Source organism: Thalassophryne amazonica, chromosome 6, assembly GCF_902500255.1.
Source record: "Thalassophryne amazonica chromosome 6, fThaAma1.1, whole genome shotgun sequence".
Taxonomy (NCBI): domain Eukaryota; kingdom Metazoa; phylum Chordata; class Actinopteri; order Batrachoidiformes; family Batrachoididae; genus Thalassophryne; species Thalassophryne amazonica.
Genome location: NC_047108.1, coordinates 40,027,512 through 40,044,798, shown reverse-complemented (window position 1 = coordinate 40,044,798; position 17,287 = coordinate 40,027,512). Strand labels below are relative to the sequence as shown.

General features: G+C 42.9%; 1 protein-coding gene and 1 long non-coding RNA gene across 2 annotated transcripts in view; one reads left to right on the top strand and one right to left on the bottom strand.

The window, feature by feature from the left end:
* Window positions 1-17,287, bottom strand: part of hsd17b10 (hydroxysteroid (17-beta) dehydrogenase 10) — a 62,422-nt gene that overhangs the window by 37,964 nt on the left and 7,171 nt on the right. The gene's annotated exons all lie outside the window — the stretch shown is intronic.
* LOC117512077 lies at window positions 10,099-10,799 on the top strand. The gene is made up of 2 exons (XR_004561201.1): window positions 10,099-10,136; window positions 10,734-10,799. It is a non-coding gene; the product is annotated as an uncharacterized LOC117512077 (long non-coding RNA).

Below are 17,287 nucleotides of genomic sequence, written 5' to 3'. Positions count from 1 at the left end.
TTTGGTGTGAGGGCTGTCTGATGCCTGGTTCCCATGGCAAGATGATTACACTGATTTGTGGCCTGGCCTTCCTTTCTGACAATCTTAACTCATTGAGTGCCAGCCATTTTCAAAGTTCAGAACATCCCAGTGCCAGGATTTTATCCGCATTTGAGTGTTTTTTCAATACCCATAGAAAACTGAGTTCTATGTCCATGTCAACAACAAACATACCAAAAGAAACTTTAGACTTTCCTTTATCATCAGAAAAAAAAAAAAAGAATCTTTGGCACTGAGCGTTACTATTGGAAAAGACGCGTTTAAGAGCCAATGGCATCGAGTAAGTTAAGGACATCCCGACTACAGTGATGGCTCTAAAGATAATCTTACCAGATAGTCCTGCTGTGTGTGGTGTGTTGAGAGTGCTCTAGTCTGCCTGGAAGGACGTTGGGACCGCTCAGACCTCAAATATAGAAATAATGAATGTTTATGAGTTTGATGGTACGAATACTTCATGAGGTGAAAACTGAAACATACCATTCAACAAGGCGAAACCAAGTTGAATGGTATGTTCCAGCTTTCACTGAATTAAATATTTGTTCCATTGAAAGAACGTAAAAACATTCATTATTTGTTTTATATAACAGCTAAAACAGATCCATGTCATTTGATATTTTATTAATTTATAAACAACAGAAAAGGGAGTAGAGAAGCTTGAATCTTTGACTGGACTGGGTTGCTTGACGTGTAAGTAAACAGAAAAGGGACTTACATTTTGGTGTTTCACTGCTGCTAAAGTCCAAATTGTGACATCTAGTCCAGTGACGCTGTGCACTGACTTCGGATCAAAAATCACGTCAACGTTTCATGTGAATAGGTCTTCATGCATCCAGACGGCTTACAGCAGAGTGGATTTTGTGTGTGTGTTTTACAAGACTTAGCAGCATCAGTTAATTCAATCAAATCATCGTGTCGTTGTCCACCACGCACACATGTGCAACTGGGTTGGCGCGTGTACTACCAAAAAAGACTGTGTACGTGCTCAGTGCAGCGAAAAAAAAAAAAAATCACGTCAGAAATTAGTCCAGCTTTTCATTCCAACTTCCTGCCAACAGCCTCCAACAGCACAGTGGATTTGTTTTGTGTGTGTTAAAAATTAGCAGCGTCAGTTAGCTCAATGAAATTATGTCTCGAAAGAGTCGTTATCTCCCACGTGAGTGCACGCATATGTGCAACCTTGTCAGCGCTTGTGCGTGTATGTACTACCAAAAAAAAAAAAAAAAAAAATAGATTGTGTACGTCCTCAGTGCAGCAAAAAAAAAAAAAAAAAAAATCAAAATCACGTCAGAAATGAGTCCAACTTTTCATTCCAACTGCTTGCCAACAGCCTCCACACAGCACAGTGGATTTGTTTTGTGTGTGTGTTAAAAATTAGCAGCATCAGTTAGCTCAATGAAATTATGTCTTGGGAGAGTCATTATCTCCCACACGAGTGCACGCATACACGCAACCTCGTCGGCGCTTGTGCGTGCATGTACTACCAAAAAAAAAAAAAAAAAAAAATCACGTCAGAAATGAGTCCAGCTTTTTATTCCAATTTCCTGCCAACAGCCTCCAGACAGCATAGTGAATTTGTTTTGTGTGTGTGTGTGTGTCGAGGACGTGCGCATGTGCGTGCGTGTGCATGCATGTGTGGGTGCAGAGTGCAATGGTACCAAACGTATGAAACCAAATCTGCACTCTAAATTGAACTCAACATGTTGACTGTCTGATATCCCGGCGTGTGGGGTGTGGCCCGAGCACAAACGAGCACGCCGGCTGTTGACTATGACGTGTCACCAATCAGAACAGTGACAGAAGCACGGAGGGGAATCAAAAAATTGTTTACTCAGAAGTCACATTTTATCAAGAGGTTTCACAAGATTTCCCACTTGACCTGGGAATGTTCGTGAGTGAAATCTGTCCCTGTGTGGTGTGTTGTCTTTACCATGTGGCTGCACACCACACACTGTACGACCAAAACTGTTACATCTATGACTTTTGAAATGGCCATGTGTGGAGCTTCTCAGTTACTGAAAACCTACCATCAATTTTAAAATCTTGCCGTGTGAACCAGGCATACATAAGGTGCTGGCTGACATGCGCATATATTGTTTTTTTGTGAGCACAGAGCAGCAATTTATAAGTGCTCATGTATTAAAGCATGGCCTTGACACTTGTTTCATCCATCACTCTGGCGCTCAGCAAGGAGCACAGATGGAACACAGCCTGCTGCACTGCTCCCACCCTCCTCCTCTGCTGCAGAGATATTGTTGGGCCAAACACTATAATGTCCACGCTGTCATTCTGCAGTACACTTCTGAGCTACAGTAATTTCCTGTATCTAGGGTGCACAGTGTGATTTCATGGAAGCATTCCTTACTAGCATAATTTTGTTTTCATTTTTCACTTGCAGCAGAGAACTGGAGTGCTACATCTTATTTATCACATATGACAACTCTTGTATGACTTGATGGAATTTTTTATCTGGTGGTCACGAATGGTAAGGGAGGCGTGAGTCACCGTAGCAACAGAATGCGAGGCACAGGCTGGTCTCTCAATGTTGTAGGTGGTCGTTTGGTTGCCGTAAGAAAGACAGTAGGCTGTATAGTTATCTCCCAGATCTGGTGTGATCCTAAAACTATACAAACTACTACCTCACCCCACAGCCACCCTTCACAGTGTACACACACTTCAAAGTTTCCACATGTACTTTGTTTTTGACACTGCAACAAATGACTGTTCCTCGGAATTTGTAGGACCAGAGAGACACACCAGGGGAGGACAGAGGTGACCAATTCTTTGAGAAACGATGTCGCCAATAGCAGTCTTCCGTCTTCCAGAATGGTCTCTTTAAGGGAAAAATAGAAAATAAGATCCCACTGACAGAGGCCGTTTCATCCAAATCTATTACAAGTATGAAAAGAATCAATGCACAAAGCCTATAAATAGTACTCACACCCTTTAACATATTGTAATGTCTTTATGACATTTAATAAAAAAGGCAATTCATGCTCCTCAAAATTAAACTTTCAAACATTAACCTTTTTAATCACACATTAAAAAGGAGTAACTACAACTTCAGAGAAACCAATAAATAAATACATACATAAATAAATAAATAATTCACTGCACAAGTAATGGCACACTTTAATTCAACAAGTAAATCATGAGTTTGACAACAGTTTTCCTCAGACAAATTACTGGATGGATACAAGCACATTCCCACATGGCTGAATATGTCTTGGACTCCATTTACATCACTCATTAACAAATACAAACAGCCAGCTCTGCCCCCACTACAGACTGTCACTCGCAGCCTTGTTGTGAGCAGTATTTCATCATAAAAGACAGAGGAAGCGATCAGAGCGCCGCAGCTACATGAACTGCTAACTGATGCGTTCATTACGCATCGGTCATTTCAATGCATCACCAAGTATCACCTCGTTTCTGCTTACAACTGACTTTAGAATGATTTAAGAGGTTTTACCTTGATTAATAATCCCATTAATCCATTTGATCACTTTGGGTGAAGAGACTTTGTCTCAGAGCTCCGAAATTACCGTTCGGTCCCCCCCTAAAAATTGGTCCACCTTTACTGCGCATGCGTCATTTCAGACCACTGCAGCACGTATGTGTCTGACTCTCTACACCTAAAGCCCCTTTCACACTGGTCCCACTTTGAGTTGCGTCGTGCGACGTCATGACGACGCAAGAATGTCTGCATCAAGTGCGCGCAGCAGGGGGGCAGAGAGGAGGTGACAACACAGAGGAGGACCTGCAGACAGACTCAGCTGCAACCAGTCTGTGTGCGCTCTGATTTCTCTTCTAGTTTGTATGTCTTGTGCTGAGCTGCAGGTCTGTGCTCTAAGTTCTGTCATAGTTTATCTTCTCTGACCGTGAGCTGCGTCCGTGCGCAAACGAACCATCCGTGAGAAACCGTGGAGATGTTTGGAGTTATGCTCTATTTTGTGGACATGTCCTGTCTCTAGCAATCAGTCTGTGAGCAGGACTTTGGACTTTATTCAAAAACAATTGTGAGAGAATTTAAGGAGCGAGCAGCTGCCTGCAGTCAGGCTCCAATCAGCATTTTTTGAACATCTAGTTTTACTGCACTGTGTAAGTAAGTAAGTACATTTTATTTATATAGCGCCTTTCACAGACATAGGTCACAAAGCACTTCACAGGTTAAAATACCATAAAAAATAATAAAACATACATAAAACAAAGGACAAGGTTAACAATTGGTCAGTTCTGAAAAGCCTTATTAAAGAGAAGAGTCTTCAAATGCTTCTTAAAAGTCTCAGCACATTCCAGGGAACGCAGGAAAAGTGGCAGTTCGTTCCAGAGACGAGGAGCTGTGGCTTTAAAAGATCTGTAACCTCGTGTTTTAAAACAGGTTCTTGGAACCATCAGCAGGCTCTGACCTGAAGACCTGAGACTACGGGCAGAGGTATAAGGCTGAATCAGATCTTTAATATATCCGGGAGCCTGACCATGAAGGGCTCGGAACGTCAGGACCAAGATTTTGAAAGTGAGTCTAGACTCAACTGGGAGCCAGTGGAGAGCCTTTAGGACAGGGGTAATATGAGCTCTCCTATTTGTACGAGTCAACAGCCTCGCAGCAGAGTTTTGGACGTACTGTAACCGGTTAAGGTCTTTTCTACTAAGGCAGGTAAACAGGCTGTTACAGTAGTCCAGTTGTGAGGAGATAAAGGCGTGGATGATTGTCTCCAGCTCATGGCAAGATACCACCTGTCGCTGCTTGGCGATATTCCGCAAGTGAAAAAAACAATTTCTAATTAATTTATTACAATGCTCAGAAAGAGACATTACTTCATCAAAGATGACTCCAACATTCAGCAGACTTGTCTTAACTGACGAGCCCAAGTCACCCAACTGCTGCTTGATGCTGGGAATGGCATCATCAGGGGAAACAACAAGTGTCTCAGTTTTCTTGGAGGTCAATTGAAGGCTATTTCCATTCAGCCACTGCTTCACCTGTGACAGACAGCTCATTAAAGAGTTCAGTTTCCCAAGTTCCGTAGTTTTAAAAGAGCAGTAGAGTTGTATATCATCAGCATACAGATGATAGGACACATCACTGAAACACTGAATTATCTGCCCAAGGGGAAGAATATATAAAAGAAACAAGAGTACACGGTATAAAAACAATCCTGCGTGATTTATACTTCGGGAACAATGGAACAAAGCAGGATTCATAAATTTGCGTCGGGTAAAGTTGTATTGTGAGGGTGTGGCTTCCAGTCACGTTGAGTTCCGTTGCTTTGCCCTAACTTGCATTGAAACTACTTCCTTTCTACATCAAGCACAGGACGCATAAAAAATTAAACGTTTAACTTTTGACGCCCGATTGGCTTCGTCCTTTGCGTCCCTCATGGTGTTGTGGCATTGAGCTCCATCGTCTTGCACTAGGTTGAATCCAAGTACAATGCAACTCAAAGTGGGCCTGGTGTGAAAGGGGCTTAAAGCGATCAAATGGATTAATGTGATTATTAACCATCAGATGACAAAGTAAAACCTCTTAAATCCTTCCCAAGTCAGAAAACGAGGCGATAATTGGTGAGTTGTTACTGACGCTCTGAAATGCCGTAGGCGCAGCAGCAGCTGCGTGCTCTGATCGGTCCTCCGTCTTTTATTATGAAATAATGCTGAATTTATGTGGAAATGATTGTTGTACAAAAGAGTGCAGCTTTAAGTAGAAACGAGGTGATAATAGGCGAAATGCTGGTGACGCTCAGAAATGACACATGCGCAGTGAAGGCAGGGCTTACGGATTTTTAGGGGGGACCGTTCAGTCTGCGACACTGGCTCCTCCATACAGCAATGTGTCTGTGTTTATGTACAGTGCATCCGCAAAGTTTTCACAGTGCTTCAGTTTTTCCACATTTTATGTTACAGCCTTATTCCAAAATGGATGAAAGTCATTTTTTCCCCTCAAAATTCTACTCACACCACCACATAACAGAAAAAGTTTTTAATTTGTATTTTAGCAAATTTAATAAAAATAAAAAACTGAGAAACCATGTGTATATGAGTATTCACAGTCTTTTCTCAATACCTTGTTGATGCACCTTTGGCAGTAATTACAGCCTCAAGTCTTCTTGAATCTGATGTCACAACCTTGGTGCACCTATCTTTGGGCAGTTTTGCCCATTCCTCTTTGCAGCACCTCTCAAGCTCCATCAGGTTGGATGGGGAGCGTCGGTGCACAGCCATTTTCAGATCTCTCCAAGGATGTTCACTCGGATTCAGGTCTGGGCTCTGGCTGGACCACTCAAGGACATTCACAGAGTTGTCCTGAAGTCACTCCTATGATATTTTGGCTCTGTGCTTAGGGTCATTGTCCTGCTGAAAGATGAACCGGCGCCCCAGTCTGAGTTCAAGAGCACTCTGGAGCAGGTTTTCATCCGGGATGTCTCTGTACATTGCTGCATTCATCTTTCCCTCAATCCTGACTAGTCTCCCAGTTCCTGCTGCTGAAAAACATCCCCACAGCATGATGGTGCCACCACCATGCTTCACTGTAGTGATGGTGCCTGGTTTCCTTCAAACGTGACACCTGGCATTCACAAAAAGAGTTCAATCTTTATCTCATCAGACCAGAATTTCGTTTCTCATGGTCTTAAGAGTCCTTCAAGTGCCTTTTGGCAAACTCCAGGTGGGCTGTCATGTGCCTTTTACTAGCGAGTGGCTTCCGTCTGGCCACTCTACCATACAGGCCTGATTGGTGGATTGCTGCAGAGATGGTTGTCCTTCTGGAAGGTTCTCCTCTCTCCACAGAGGAATACTGGAGCTGTGACAGATTGACCATCGGGTTCTTGGTCACCACCCTGACTAAGGCCCTTCTCCCCCAATTGCTCAGTTTAGACGGGCAGCCAGCACTAGGAAGAGTACTGGTGGATCTGAACTTCTTCCATTTACAGATGATGGAGGCCACTGTGCTCATTAGGACCTTCAAAGCAGCAGAAATGTTTCTGTATCCTTCGCCAGATTTGTGCCTCGAGACAATCCTGTCTCAGAGGTCTACAAATAATTCCTTTGACTTCATGTTTGGTTTGTGCTCTGACATGCACTGTCAACTGTGGGACCTTATATGTAGACAGGTGTGTGTCTTTCCAAATCATGTCCAATCAACTGAATTTACCCCAGGTGGACTCCAGTTAAGCTGTAGAAACATCTCAAGGATGATCAGTGGAAACAAGATGCACCTGAGCTCAAGTTTGAGCTTCATGGCAAAGACTGTGAATACTTATGTACATGCAATTTCTTATTTTTTTCATTTTTAATACATTTGCAAAACTCTTAATTAAAAAAAACTGTCATATTGCTATTATGGGGCATTGTATGTAGCATTTTGAGGGGAAAAAAAAAACATTTCTTCCATATTGGAATAAGGCTGTAAAATAATGTGGGAAAAGTGAAGCACAGTGAATACTTTCCGGATGTACTGTATTTTGATGCAGCTACAGTTTAAGCTATAATTAAAATACAATGTCTGCGGCTGTGTGCGGGACAGTGGAATGCTTGAGTTCAGTTAATTATTGCCATACTTGAGTCAAGTCATATATGACAGAGATCAATAAATTTCTCAACCTTTACCTCGATCCTCCCACCTGTAGTTCACATGCTTGTAACTAGAGCACTGCGCTCATAGCGCAAACCTCCACCAACACTAGGTTCCAATTCCACAAATGTTTTACTTTATACAGTTACTGCATTAGCAGCTGCGGATAACTTATCGGCAGCCGCTGAATGTAACTAGTATGCTGACTTGGTCATTTTTACGACTGAGTCCTTCGTCAGTAGTGATAAGCTACTTTGCTGATTACTTAATCTTAAGAATAACCAAGTTACATTACTCATGGGCAGAGCTGCCACAAACAACTATTTTGATAGTCAACTAGTCAACGATTATTTTGTGATTAGTGGACTTGTTGGATCATACGTAAATTGCAGCTTATTGCATTTTACCAATATTGATACCATTATCGATTCTGCTTATCAATCCGATTCCCTTATCAATACCTCCTGTGAATTTTCTGTGTGCTACAAGTAGGCTTTACAGGTTTTCTATGTCAACAACATTTTATTGAGTGTCAAAGTAAATAAATATGAAATTGGTCACTGCATCCTTGATCTTTGGACATAAATAGACTGTACATGGTGGATCCTTGATCTCTGGACATGGATAGAAAAAAATCTATAGTTTTTTCCTTTTAGACAATAACGGCATGGATGTCACTCCATATGTCAGGGCTGAGCTCAGCTGGCTGCTGCAGTCTGCAGCCATACAGCCTTGGGCTGCTGCACGTCAGCCAGGACGTCTCATTTTGGGAGGAAAAAACAATATTTTGATCGATTGCAGTTTATTGTTTGTATTACAATGTTTGGAAAGAGGTGTCATTTGATTTAAATGGTGAGTCGCTTTGAAGTTATTAATTCCAAGCGGACTCTATCTTTCTAACTTGACTCGGCTGCGCAGCATTTGGAGCAACGGAATGAAGGACAATTTTTGTTTCTTTCTCACAACAAGACAGGAATCCAAGTTAGTCACTTTAATCCGCACAAAAGTGACTCATGATTGACATATTTGAATGGCTTTGAGTAGAGTCCGACCGATATGGATTTTTTGAGGCCGATGCCGATAACGGTATTTGGATGAAAAAATGCAGATAGTCGATAAATCAGCTGATATTATTATAATTTTTTTTAATTAATAAAATGTTCTTTTCTGGACCCTTAACAAAAAAGGTATGAGCTAAAAGCTGAAGCTTTGTCCTCATATTGATTAACTTTATAACATAGAAGAATTTTCAAGTTCAAAAAATGCAAAAATGCAATTGGAGCAGTTAGGGGACTATTCAAACAGGCCAACTAGTAAGATATCACTCCTGAAAACGATCTTTGCCATATCACGTGAGGTAAATCTGCCCTACGATTGGATTTTGGAAAACCATGTGACGGAGAACCAATTCCGATTGGACACTCACATTGCGCACGTCATCACACATCTTCTATGAGGAGTACCAAGATGGCCGACGGTGGATCGAAAGTCCGCAGAGTTAACTTTTCAGCAAAAAAAGTAAGTTTCTATCTCATATCATTAAAAAGTTATTTACAATTTAGCAAAGCTTGGTCCCAGCCGTCGTATATGACGGCGTCGGCCGCAGAGGGTTAATGGCAAATGGCAGTAATTCCCAGAACCCTTCCAGACGACGAGTGAATCTGAATGTTTCAACCTCTTAGCAGTAAACTAAAGTTTTTCATGCTAGAAATAAGGTCTACACAATGTGGGCTTAATAAAAAGCGTGACCAACGCAATGAAGCACATTTGACACATTACTATATAAACTGAGTTAATCAAACTGAGTTGAACTGAAACGGGAGAAATGTGGGGTGAATGTAATCGCAAAGTTATTACAAACAACATCCTTATAAACTTACTTGTATGCTTTTGTCAGCCGATCAGTGTGACGATGAACTACGGGGGCCGGCGATGAACACATTTAAGCTGGGGTGTAAGCAGCTCTCAGTTGAATGGAGTCAGAGCTCCATCTACTGGACAAACGGTGCAAGGACATTTTACATTGCTGACACAAACATTATTTCAGTAACTGTTCTGTTTATGAGAAATTAGCGGCGTTCTATCTGCAAAATTTCGGCCAATAGTGAATAATCTGAAAAGGGCTTATATCGGCCGGCCGATATATCGGTCGGGCTCTAGCTTTGAGAGGGGTTAAGAAGCGGACTTGCTGCTTCTGAAGAGGAGCAAAGCAAAGATTCAACGAAGCAGCGGATCGAAGCACTGTTTCATTGGTTCAAGGTTCAAAGCAAATGACTCGTCGACTACTAAATTAGTTGTCAACGGTTTCAATAATTGACGTAGTCATGACTAGTCATAGCAGCCCTACTCATGGGTGCAAGCAACTGAAAGTGATTTGACTGAACATTTTATTTGAGTGGATGACAGAGCATCGATGGCGCACGGTCCCCTAGGGGGGTCTGGACCCCAGGAAATTTTGGAAAAAAAAAAGGTGTAATTTGGTGCATTCTGAGAGCTTTTTGGTGAGTTTTTCTTGGTTTAAAACACAGTGGTATTTGTAGTCTCATTTTGGGAGGAAAAAAAACGTTTTAGTCGATTGTAGTTTATTGTCTCTATTACAGCGTTTGGAAAGAGGTGTCATTTTATTTAAGGCAGCAATTCGTTTTGAAGTTATTAATTCCGACCAGACTGTCTCTGCAGAGAGCCACGGACCATTTGGAGCTGTACCAATGGAACAGAGGACGATTCTCGTTTCTTGACTACAAGACAAGAGTCCCAGTTAGTGACTTTAATCCACACTAAAGTGACTCACGATTAACATTTTAATGGCTTTGAGAGGGGTTAAGAAAAGGACTTTCCGCTTCTGAAGAGCAGCGAATCAAAGAACCCACGGGCCAGCGAATCGAAGCACTGTTTCATTAGTTCACGCTTCAAAGCGGTGTCACGCTACTGAAGTGGTTGATTACAGAGCCGCTGCAAGTTCTGCAATCAGCATAGAGAATGATCATTTTCCCGACAAACACCCTCAAAATCAAACGGCTGCTCTGAAGGACTGATAAGGGAATTGTTAATCAAAAAGGCTATTGATATCGGTGGATGGAATAATTTCTTAATACCCGAAAGAAGCGGTTCTCGATACCCACCTTAGGTATTTGACTCTTATACTGGAACAAAATATGGCTCAAGTCTTGATTTCATTAAAATGTATTTACTATCTTGTATGTATTGTCTGTAAGCTTTACTCACCATGGCAACAAAAAATGTTAGCGGACTGAAAGCTAGGAGAACAAAATTTAGCGGAAGCTAATTGGTCTGCTGGAGGTTTTCAAAGTTATCTCAAAAGCTAATCCACGAACGAAAAAGTCTGCTTCGTTAATTTGTGGTTACCGGATTAGCGGAACTGTGCCCACCACTGTGTATTAGTACTCCTGAGTGTTCATAGGATTTGTTCTTACCTAAGTACAAATCCTGGATAGGACAACATTCATGAATGCCACAGTCTTCATAAAAACTTTGTAAACAGGACTAAGGAACAAATTTGTTCTTAAGAATGGTTCATGAATTTGGCCCAATATCACTAAAGAAAACAGAAGAAAACACATTTTCCGATTTTGCTTAAAAGATTTTAGTGAAGTGGACTTTTTAATAACATGCAAACTGTTGCACAATGTCGGAGCAAGCTAGGCAAGGGCTCTAAAACCAAGCGGAACACTGAGCCTGCTATAAATGAGGTCGATGTCGAAGTGCAGTACCCTGGTTGGCCGCTTGAGGCTGGCATCAACACAGAGCACTTTTCCATAGGAGTCCGTGTTAAAATGTCTAACTTTAGAGCAGAAATAAACATATTTACAGTAGGGCTGGCTGCAGCTATCAATTATTTTAGTAACTGAGTATTCTGTCGATTAATCGAGTAATCGGATAAAAAGTACTTTTGTGTTTTTAAACATCAACAGTCCCTAAGCAATGGCACAATGTTGCTGTACCATCACGCAGACTGTCAAATTTAGTGTATCCCTTTCTGTTTTCCTGGGTAATTATTTTTTCACGTCTTTACAAGTTTTGGATCTTTCACGGTGTCAGGAGCTCAGCTCAGCACTCCCCTGACACTGGACCGTAAATGCAGGCGGTCAGTGTAATCCTCAATCAGTCAGGCTGTCAAATAGTCGGGCGAATAGATGAATAGCCGTTCGCCCGACCATGGTCGGACCAAGCTCTTGACATTTTGCTGAAATGGCGATGAGATGTGGCTTTCTGCCCCGCCTCCAACTTGTAAAAATCTAACCATTTTTAAGGTTTTTATTTTCTTAAAGGTTGATGGACTGGGTCCCTGGGTGAATTTTTTGTATCCCCCTTCAATTCAGCAGATGCATTTCAGGTGGAGGTTGAACATGCAAGCCTCGCAGTCATCCATCCATCCATCCATTTTCTTCCGCTTATCCTAGGTCGGGTCACAGGGGCAGCAGCTCAAGCAAAGCTGCCCAGACCTCCCGATCCACACACACCTCCTCCAGCTCCTCCGGGGGAACCCCGAGACGTTCCCAAGCCAGCTGAGAGACGTAGTCCCTCCAGCGTGATCTGGGTCTTCCCCGGGGCCTCCTCCCGATGGGACGTGCCCGGAACACATCTCCAGCGAGGCGTCCAGGGGGCATCCAGAAAAGATGCCCGAGCCACCTCAGCTGGCGCCTTGCAGTCACAGTTTTTTTTTTTTTTAATTTACCGTGTTTGTGAAGCGTTCTGTGGCCGGGGACGGAGCTGTGACTAAGCCAGTGTGAAGGGAGTGCTGAACCCCTCACACCGGGCAGAGAGAGACAGCAGCCGGGCGAATAGCAAACTTCAACTGTGTGTACACAGCCGCTGGGTCAACAGTCTCTCCCCATGTAGAGCAGAGAGCAGGCAGTGGACCAAACTGTGTTTTTTAAAAAATAGGCAAATACACTGCTTCATTTTAAATGTGCAGTAAACTATTTCAGATGATCGGCGCAGACATCTTTCTCTTAAAAGGCTTTATTTTACTCTTGTGTTGGAAAGGTGCAGCTTTTGGTGCTAAACTGATTAGCTGTTACACAGCTTATGCGCATGCTCTAGTCTTCTTCTGTTTTTTTTCTGGGGACGTTACAGCACCATACACAGGCCTGGCATATGTATTACAATGTGAAATGGAGCTCCGAGGCACAGAATTTGCCTCAAACATTTTTTGTCATCAAACTATTCGAGTTATTCGACTGATTGTTTCAGCCATAGCTTACAGTCTGGTACAAAAACGGTTCTGGTCTCGTTCAACAATTTGTGGCTCCATGACAACTGTAGGGGTGAATTTTTTCCAGCATCTTAGTTTAAGATGTTTTAAGCCAGAAAATTCTGTATAATTGGGCGTGGTTGCTTTGAGTAACAGCTTCTGTTAGAGCATCTCCTTGTCCCGTCTTTAGCTCAGTTTCCGCTAAATGCGGCTGGTCATGGATACTGTGTCTACTTGTTTAAAGTATTTTATGACAAACATTTGAAATAACATGGCTTGTTGTGCCATGAAATGTCTTAATGGACAAGACATCTCTGTTGCAGTAGACACTCTGACAGCTGTCTGTTGCGCCACCCGTTAGATCCACTTAACGTATGACTACTTAATGTATAACTACGGGGGCCGGTGATGAACACATTTAAGCTGGGGTGTAAGCAGCTCTCAGCTGAATGGAGTCAGAGTTCCATCTACTGGACAAATGGTGCAAGGACATTTTACATTTTGCAAGGACATTTTTACATTGCCGACACAAACATTTCAGTAACTGTTCTGTTTATGAGACATTATCGGCGTTCTATCAGCAAAATTTCGGCCGATAGCGAGTACTTTGAAAAGGGCTTATATCGGCCGATAAATGGTAAATGGACTGCATTTATATAGCACTTTTCCATCTGCATCAGATGCTCAAAGCGCTTTACAATTATGCCTCACATTCACCCTGATGTCAGGGTGCTGCCATACAAGGCGATCACTACACACCGGGAGCAATAGGGGATTAAAGGCCTTGCCCAAGGGCCCTTAGTGATTTTCCAGTCAGGTGGGGATTTGAACCCATGATCTTCTGGACTCAAGCCCAACACCTTAACCACTAGACCATCACCTCCCATTATCGGCCGGCCGATGTATCGGTCAGGCTCTAATACATTTAGTCACATCCCTCATGATGCGAAACAAGGCGGGGCTGTTGCTCTTATTTATACTCAACAAAAATATAAACACAACACTTTTGGTTTTGCTCCCATTTTGTATGAGATGAACTCAAAGATCTAAAACTTTTTCCACATACACAATATCACCATTTCCCTCAAATATTGTTCACAAACCAGTCTAAATCTGTGATAGTGAGCACTTCTCCTTTGCTGAGATAATCCATCCCACCTCACAGGTGTGCCATATCAAGATGCTGATTAGACACCATGATTAGTGCACAGGTGTGCCTTAGACTGCCCACAATAAAAGGCCACTCTGAAAGGTGCAGTTTTGTTTTATTGGGGGGGGATACCAGTCAGTATCTGGTGTGACCACCATTTGCCTCATGCAGTGCAACACATCTCCTTCGCATCATCCGAGAACACCTCTCCAACGTGCCAAACACCAGTGAATGTGAGCATTTGCCCACTCAAGTCGGTTACGACGACGAACTGGAGTCAGGTCGAGACCCCGATGAGGACAACGAGCATGCAGATGAGCTTCCCTGAGACGGTTTCTGACAGTTTGTACAGAAATTCTTTGGTTATGCAAACCGATTGTTCCAGCAGCTGTCCGAGTGGCTGGTCTCAGACGATCTTGGAGGTGAACATGCTGGATGTGGAGGTCCTGGGCTGGTGTGGTTACAGGTGGTCTGCGGTTGTGAGGCTGGTTGGATGTACTGCCAAATTCTCTGAAACGCCTTTGGAGACGGCTTACGGTAGAGACATGAACATTCAATACACGAGCAACAGCTCTGGTTGACATTCCTGCTGTCAGCATGCCAATTGCACGCTCACTCAAATCTTGCGACATCTGTGGCATTGTGCTGTGTGATAAAACTGCACCTTTCAGAGTGGCCTTTTACTGTGGGCAGTCTAAGGCACACCTATGCACTAATCATGGTGTCTAATCAGCATCTTGATATGGCACACCTGTGAGGTCGGATGGATTATCTCAGCAAAGGAGAAGTGCTCACTATCACAGATTTAGACTGGTTTGTGAACAATATTTGAGGTAAATGGTGATATTGTGTATGTGGAAAAAGTTTTAGATCTTTGAGTTCATCTCATACAAAATGGGAGCAAAACCAAAAGTGTTGCGTTTATATTTTTGTTGAGTGTATAAATCTAGGTTTGGCTTATTAGCTGTTGGGGGTCACAAATATAACTCGTTTAAGCATCTGATTCTGCGCTCTGGTCAGGATATTACACATCGCCAAGGTCAGAAGAATAAAAATCAGCCGTACTACTTTGTCACTGTATACAGGCCTCCTGGCCCATATTCTGAATTCTTAGACGAATTTGGTGCGTTCATCTCTAACTTGTCAACTAGTGCAGATAACATTCTGATTATTGGTGACTTTAACGTTCATATAAATAAGCCTTCTGATCCCCTTTCCAAATCAATTATGGAAATTGTGGATGCATTAGGATTTCGGCAATGCATTCAGGACTCGACGCACATTAGTGGAAATACCCTGGATTTGGTTCTCGCACATGGTATTGGTGTCACGAATATTGACATCATGCCTCTTACATCAGTGGTCTCTGATCACTCACTTATTAAGTTTACAGTTTCGCTGCCATGTTTAGTGGAACAACAACGGCGATGCATCAACTCCTCAACTAAGACTGAATTTGAAGCTAGACTGCCTGATGTCTTAACTTCACATTTGGCAAATACCCAATCAGTAGACAGACTTGTGGATAGTTTAATCTCAGTGCTCAAAACGACACTCGACATGATTGCGCCACCTTTGTTAAAATCGCGCTCCCCAAAAACACAGTCACCTTGATTACCTGCGTGACCTCAAGCATAAGGCTAGAGCAGGGGTGCTCATTACGTCGATCGCGATCTACTGGTCGATCGCAGAGGTAGTACCGGTCGATCGTGGCGTGACATTAAAAAAAATAGATGTCACCCTATTATCCATCCTGTCACTTGATTGACATACAGGGCAACCAGTCAGATGAACTGAACTTTGACCTTTAGGTCGCCGCACATGCGTAAATAACGGCGTGAAGCGCAGCAAAACCTACAAGCTAGTCAGCGAATTACCTCCGATAAGCCCTTGCTAAAGCTCATCAAAATGAGTGAGAAAGCTGGACCAAGTAAGAAGGCAAAAACATATCACTTTCATACGGAATGGGAGGTGGACTTTTTTTTCACGATGTCATTTTCGAAGTGCGTTTGCCTCATCTGCCAGTCTACCATCGCAATACCAAAGAAGGGAAATGTGGAGCGGCATTTTCGGACCCTTCATGGAAAATACGACACCGACTTCCCGCCGAAAAGCCAGCTGAGAAAGAGAAAGGTGGAGGAACTAAAATCCCAGTCATTTTTCACTCAAACTTCAAAAGCGAAAGCCGCCACCAAAGCATCGTTCCGGGTGAGTCACGTCATAGTTAAAAACAGTAAGTCCTTCCAAGATGGAGAGATGGTAAAAGAGGCATTCGTTGAAGCAGCTGATTCATTGTTCCGAGACTTTAAAAATAAGGCAGAGATATTATCTTCAGTCAAAGCTCTGCAGCTGTCAAGACATAGTTACACGGCGCTGTGAAGCCATGGCTGAGGATTTAAGACGGCAAACGTGGAAGGGCATCGGAGATTGTGATTGTTTCTCACTGCAGTTGGACGAATCTACAGATGTGAGTGACACAGCCCAAATGTGCATTTTCATTCATATGGTGTTTAGTGATCTCACTGCAAAAGAGGAGCTATTAACAGTACTTCCCATGAAAGAACAGACGTGAGGAGAGGACATATTTCAGATGTTTAAAAACTTTATTGAGAAAACTCAGCTCCCAGTGTACAAATTGGTGTCTATCACCACAGATGGAGCACCTGCAATGGTTGGGCGTGTGAATGGATTTATTGCCAAGTGCAGGCAGGATGATGCGTTCCCAGACTTTTTGAACTATCACTGCATAATCCACCAACAAGCGTTATGCGCTAAAATGCTCAACATGAAAGAGATCATGGATGTGGCAACAAAGATTGCCTGTTCTATTCGAGCCAGATCTCTTCAAAGACGGTTATTCCGTGCACATCTGGAGAAGGCTGACTGCGACCACTCTGAGTTGTTGCTACATACTGACGTGAGATGGCTTAGTCGTGGGATTTCAAGAGCTCTGTCCGGAGATTAAGGAGTTTTTCCGTGTATCTGGACATGCAGAATACAAGCAACTAAATGACAGTCAGTGGCTGCTGGACTTGGCCTTTTTAACCGATCTGACAAACTGGTTGAATGACCTTAATCTTGAGCTGCAAGGAAAAGACAAAAAAGTGACCGATATGATCAGCTCAGTTAACGCTTTCAAACGAAAGATGCAACATTTCTCCTCAAAGCTGCAGCGCCATGATTTGGCAAATTTCCAGGAACCTGGCGTCAGAGCTGGAGACGCAAGGGAAGGCCCGTGAGCAACTTGACAGTGCACGCTACATGGAGCAGATTGACGATTGTCTGTCAGAGTTTGACAAACCCTTTCAAGACTTGC